Source organism: Capsicum annuum, chromosome 10, assembly GCF_002878395.1.
Source record: "Capsicum annuum cultivar UCD-10X-F1 chromosome 10, UCD10Xv1.1, whole genome shotgun sequence".
Lineage (NCBI taxonomy): Eukaryota > Viridiplantae > Streptophyta > Magnoliopsida > Solanales > Solanaceae > Capsicum > Capsicum annuum.
In genome coordinates, this window is record NC_061120.1 from 30,641,505 (window position 1) to 30,647,589 (window position 6,085).

The following is a 6,085-nucleotide window of genomic DNA, read 5'->3' on the forward strand; positions in this document are numbered from 1 at the left end:
CTTCCAAATAAGAACTGGCCAATCCATGGGTATACCATGAAGTTACAAAGGTTGTACCTGTGAACCAACCCCCTAAAGCGAAATAGGCACAAGGAAAGAGCAATAGACCGGACCAGCTTACAAAAACGAAATGGTCCCTCCGTAACCAGTCATCCATAATATCAAATAAATCACTTTCGTCTTTGGTAAACTTACCAATGGCTATAGTCATAGCGATCCTCCTATTCAACTACTTCGACCATTTCCGAGCACCTCATATCTTTTTCGGGGCGTCCGAAGATTCGATCATTTTTGTATGATTTCTCTTGCACTGCCCTTTCCAATGGGTTTCGAAGATAAAAATCCCTTATTGATTAGCCCATAAACTGACCTAGGTAAATCCATGAACTCCATTGGATTATTCCTTCTGACTAAGCATATGAACCATGAATTATCTTATTAAGACAATTCAATCAATCCCTTGTTTTGAAAGAACTCTTCAAGGACCAAACGGTCCCTTTCCTTCATACTTCATATAAATAAATCTAAAACCCCAGAGTATATCTTTCCACGGATCGAAAGAAAAAAGAAAGTTCGAGCAAATATTTATTTTTAGATTCTTTTGTCTGTTAGAAAAAAAGATAATCTACTATTTTTCCCTTTAGCAAATCTAAAATTCAATAAAATAAATAAAATAACTAGGAGACTGGAAATGAAAGTCTCTTTCTCGGATCTATTCTTCATCACACTGTTGGAACAAAACAAAAATACCGGATGCAACGATATTGAAATATTTGTTACATGAAGCCACGATCTGATAGATATACATCGAAATCTACAATCTACTTAATATAGATATATAATCTAGATAGAAATTAATCTTTGATCTAGAATCAAAGAAAGATAATAAATGGCTCTTATGGTGTGACTTGGAAGAAAGGTTTATCTGTAGAGGAAAGGAATAACAATTTATTCCTATAATTTTTCCTATAGAAAATCTAGTAACAAGAAGATTTAATCGGAAATATCGACAAATTCTTGTGCAGTCCAAAACAAAAAAATGAAATAAAAAAAAAATCAACTGCTCCAATTTCATCTCTATCGAATTTTAATATCAGAATAGCGAATATAGTCATGATTCAATAGGTCAGGTCCACTTCCTTTTTCTTTTGTTGATTTCTAACCTTTCAAATGGATTTGGTTGGTATAATAGAAAATAGGAATATTCGGTGGGTGATTCAAGAAGTGACTTTTCATTATTCAGAAATTCATAATAATGAAAATTGACTAAACAAATGTTCAACTTTATAACTAAGTATAATGATAATGTATTATCCAGTTAGTTACTTTTTTTATTACAAATCAAAATACAATTCTCCCCTTAAATATGAATACTAGATTGGAGTTTTACAAAGCCCCTTATCGGATTTGAACCGATGACTTACGCCTTACCATGGCGTTACTCTACCACTGAGTTAAAAGGGCCTTTTTTATTTAATTCCGGAATTATTCACTATGTGGATAAAATATCTATATGTACATATATTATAAACATAAGTATATATGCATTAAATACGTGCAGTAGATACATAGTGTCTAGTGGCTCATGGATTTACCTAGGAAGTCTAGGAGAAAATGCAATGAAGTGTTTCAAGACCGACTCGAATTGCTTTTTTTCTTTTATTGAATTGATCCCACCAGAACAAAATTCACTTGATTGATACATGTACATACACCTAGCAATTCAACATAAAATTCAAGATATTTCATCGAATCATGGAATGAAGAGATTCTACTTGTCTCTTGAACTAAATTCTTGGATAAAAAACAATTTTCTGCTTGATCTTACTAGATTTCTCATTTGTTAATTTCCTGTCTTGGTGGGAGGGAGATAAGGATATCTCGTCTTAACAATGAATCAAATGAAAGTGAAAGAAATCGAAATAAAATTCTAAATACTAAAATAATCGAAATAAATTCAATTGAAATAATTCAAAAATAAAAAAAATACTACTACTAGATTTTAGATTTCTAATGGCGATTAGAATGAATAATTCATCAGAATAAAAAATAATTCTATGCAATTCTGAAAGAGGGAAAGATCCCTCGGATAGAATCATTCGATTATATTGACAATTTCAAAAAATTGATCATACTATGATCATAGTATGATGGCCGTTGGTCAAGCGGGCTCCCATCGTCTAGTGGTTTAGGACATCTCTCTTTCAAGGAGGCAGCGGGGATTCGAATTCCCCTGGGGGTAGGGTACTACGAAAGGAAGTTGATCTTGGATTACCAATAAGTCTAAAATTGATTCTTCCTGGGTCGATGCCCGAGCGGTTAATGGGGACGGACTGTAAATTCGTTGGCAATATGTCTACGCTGGTTCAAATCCAGCTCGGCCCAATAATTCGACAATCCACCATGAGATGATATAACCCCTTTGTACTTCAGAAATACCCGATCCGGAGATAAAAAAGAATCAAATTTTCTGCTAGATCCCGTATTTCTCTGGGATTGTAGTTCAATTGGTCAGAGCACCGCCCTGTCAAGGCGGAAGCTGCGGGTTCGAGCCCCGTCAGTCCCGACGGATCCAATATAAATCTCTCCCTTTTTATGAAGGGGACGGGGGGCAGAATTTCATTGTCAAAGCAAAGGGGAAATCCTTATTTCTTTTTTCTTTCCTTTGGGTAATATGCGGTTGGATTAGTACAATTATTGGTAGCATTATAGTCAGTATTCCAAGAAATGCTGGCTTTTTCGATTGACCCCGATGCATGTAATGGAATCGGGTACTATACCTTTTTGAGGCACGCATACACAAAGGGAATTCTTTTCTTGTCCAATACAAAATTGAATATAAGAAAATACTTTCCAGAAAAAACAAAAAAAAAACAATTTATTTTTCTGGATACGGATTTATGGAACCTCACTTACTAGTTTGAAGTTGAAAAATAGATTTCATGCAAATTGCACACTGAGCTTTTGGTATAGGTGTCCCGGGGCTAATAATCTACGAAGAAAGGAGGGGGAAGGACAGATCAACCAAAGATCCTACTCCTCTTAGAAAGGGGAATGAATCATTTTTCTGATTTTTCATTTTGTTTTAAGGCCCCATCGACGAAAGAACAAATTGAAAAATAGTAAATTTGATGAATATTCATTTTATACGGTCGCATCTTTATCACACTTCTTTGTCTTCCAAGTCAAAAATAGTTTCGTTCTAAACTCCTTTCTTTTTCCATTTAGCTTTTATTGTTTGTTTGGGTTTGTAACTATGTGACCACTTGAAGCGGAAGAGCTGTTTGATGAGACTTCATCAGATGATTGTACAAGAAGGAACTAGATAGATTAGAGAGAAAAAAAGAACAGATGATAAAAAATGATAAATAAAGGAATTTTGGTTGGATTGGGTCAGGAATCCCAGTTTGGGGCGGTATGGATAAAAGAACTTCCTATGTTATACTATTCAATTCTCGACGACGAATTGATTTGATAGTTCAGATATTGTTATTCATGATATTGATCCGATTCAAGATCATCGAGAGGTAATATTCATTCATTGAATTTACAGGCCAAAGATTTATCATCTCTATGGGATTAAATCCCGAGTTATTGCGAAGTAAAAAACCGATGAGATTATGGAAGTAAATATTCTTGCATTTATTGCTACTGCACTATTTATTCTAGTTCCTACCGCTTTTCTACTTATCATTTACGTAAAAACAGTCAGTCAAAACGATTAATTATTAACTAATTTGAATGAAACTTGACTTCTGAGTTCTTAGCCAAAATTACCGAAATAAAATGAAAAAGATTCCAATTTCATGTCTTAAATGAAATGAGTGGACTAGAATCGGCAGTATTCTAATAGATAGATAGTATGGTAGAAAGATTCATCTATTTCTTTCTACCATACTATTTATTAGTTAGATTGTAGCTGCTCCCTGGACTAAAATAAAGATAGAGGCTGCATTTGATATGGATCTATAGATCAATCCACAATATTATCTTGATATATGTGAATATCAATTCCATATATGGGAGTGACATAGCATCCAATTCCATTTATTTGCTATATCTATTTGTTCTGATCAATCTGAATTACTCTTATGTCTTATAGTTTGAATTACTATATTTTTTATTTCCAATATGAATCTCGGTATCTATTGAAAGAATCAAATCAATGAAGGAAAAGCGATAGATATAGGCATATTCAAAAAATCACGTAGTAATCTTTTTTTTTAACATTCCCAATAAGTAATTGAGTAAACCATTGACAGTAGTTCCACGGGCATCGAAAAGGAAGAGTAAACCTCACTGATTTTTAACGCCTGAACCATGATATGAAATAAGTCGATAAAGTATAAATCCAATTTTAAAAATTCGAAAGCGGTAAATGCGCAATATGTGACCCACCTGACAACCTTATTCTGCATAGTATCTCGTTAGACAACCGTTATGTTTATATACAACACACTCATACCATGGCCTTTCTTAAATTCAAGCTACTTTCTCTGGAAAAGATTTAAATCCTTCTACGTAAATAAATATTGTAAACTCTTGTGAGCAGTGAAAACTTCAACATGAACCCCATATAGATAATGCCTCCTAATCTGTAAGGCAAAAACAACTATTGCCAACTCAAGATCATGAGTTGGATAATTCTTTTTATGGGGATTAAGTTGTCTAAAGGCATAGTCTATCACATTGCCTCGCTGCATCAAAATAAAACCTAGACCAACTCTTGAAACATCTCAATAAACTACTAAACCATCTAAACCCTTTGGTAGAGTCAATACTGGGGAAGAAGTGAGTCGAGTCTTCAATTCCTAAAGACTTTTCTTGCAGAAATTTGACTGCTGAAATTTGACTTTCTTCTAAGTCTGTCTAGACATGAAAGAGGAAAAAGAATAAAATCCCTTAACAATTTATATATAGTAACCTTCTAATCCCAAGAAACATTTAATATCTTATAAAGAGATGGGTCGGCTAATTCCTTACTTCATCAATCTTTTGAGGATCAACTCAAATGCCTTCAACAAAAATAATGTGATAAAGAAAAGCTGCTAATTTCAACTAGAATTCACATTTATTGAACTTATTGAATAGTTATTGATTCTTAAGGGTCTGCACAACAATCATCAAATGGTCTACATGCTCAACATCACTACGGGAATAGATGCGGATATCATATTTCATGACTATCATGAATATGTCCAAGTACTACTTGAACAATCTTTTCATCAAGTCCATGAAAGATACAGGAGCATTAATTAGTCCAAAAGACATAACTACAAATTCAAAGTGACCATATCGAGTTTTGAAGGTTTTCTTTGAAATGTCACATTTTCTAAATCTAAAATAATAGTAGCCAGATTTGAGGTTTATCTTAGAGAAATAATTATCTCCCTGAACTTGGTTGAAAAAGTCATCAATTATTGAGAGAGTATACTTATTCTTGATTGTACCATTGTTCAACTGAAGGTAGTCGATGCACATTCTGAGAGAACCATCTTTCTTATGCACGAAGAGAATAGGAGAACCCCAAGGGGAAACATTATTCCTGATAAATCCCTTATCTAAAATAACTTTCAATTGTTCATTCAACTCCTTATGCTCAGTTGGAGTTATTCTGTATGGTGTAATTAAAATAGGCTATGTATATGAAAGAAGATCTAATCTGAAGTTGATTTCCCTCTCGGGAGAAACTCTGGGAAGATATTTAAGGAACACTTCTTGAAACTTATTTACTACTGGAATAGATTCAAGAGCCTGTGTTTTGGAACTTGAGTCCTTAACTCAAACAAGATAATAGATACAACACTTACAGATCATTTTCCTTGCCTTAAGTTAAGAGATGAATCAACCTATAGGCGTTGAGGTACTGCCCCTCCATTCTATAATTGGCTTATTAGGAAACTAGAATTGGACAACTTTATTTCTATAATCAGCTTAGTCATAGCAAGAGTGGAGCAAATCTATGCCAAGAATGATATCAAAATCGGTCATCTCTAATTCTATGAGATTGACTAAGGTGACTTTTTGGGATACTATAACTAGAAAATTTTTGTATACCCATTGGCTATAATAGAACTACCTACTA

At 33.7% G+C, this 6,085-nt stretch overlaps 3 non-coding genes across 3 annotated transcripts; 2 read left to right on the forward strand and 1 right to left on the reverse strand.

Annotated features, from left to right (window-relative positions):
- Nucleotides 1–1,392: 1,392 nt before the first annotated feature.
- On the reverse strand, nucleotides 1,393–1,464 carry TRNAT-GGU. Its single transcript has one exon. It is a non-coding gene; the product is annotated as a tRNA-Thr (tRNA).
- An 837-nt stretch (nucleotides 1,465–2,301) lies between these two features.
- TRNAY-GUA lies at nucleotides 2,302–2,385 on the forward strand. Its single transcript has one exon. It is a non-coding gene; the product is annotated as a tRNA-Tyr (tRNA).
- A 107-nt stretch (nucleotides 2,386–2,492) lies between these two features.
- Nucleotides 2,493–2,566, forward strand: TRNAD-GUC. The gene has a single exon. It is a non-coding gene; the product is annotated as a tRNA-Asp (tRNA).
- The last annotated feature ends 3,519 nt before the right edge of the window (nucleotides 2,567–6,085 follow it).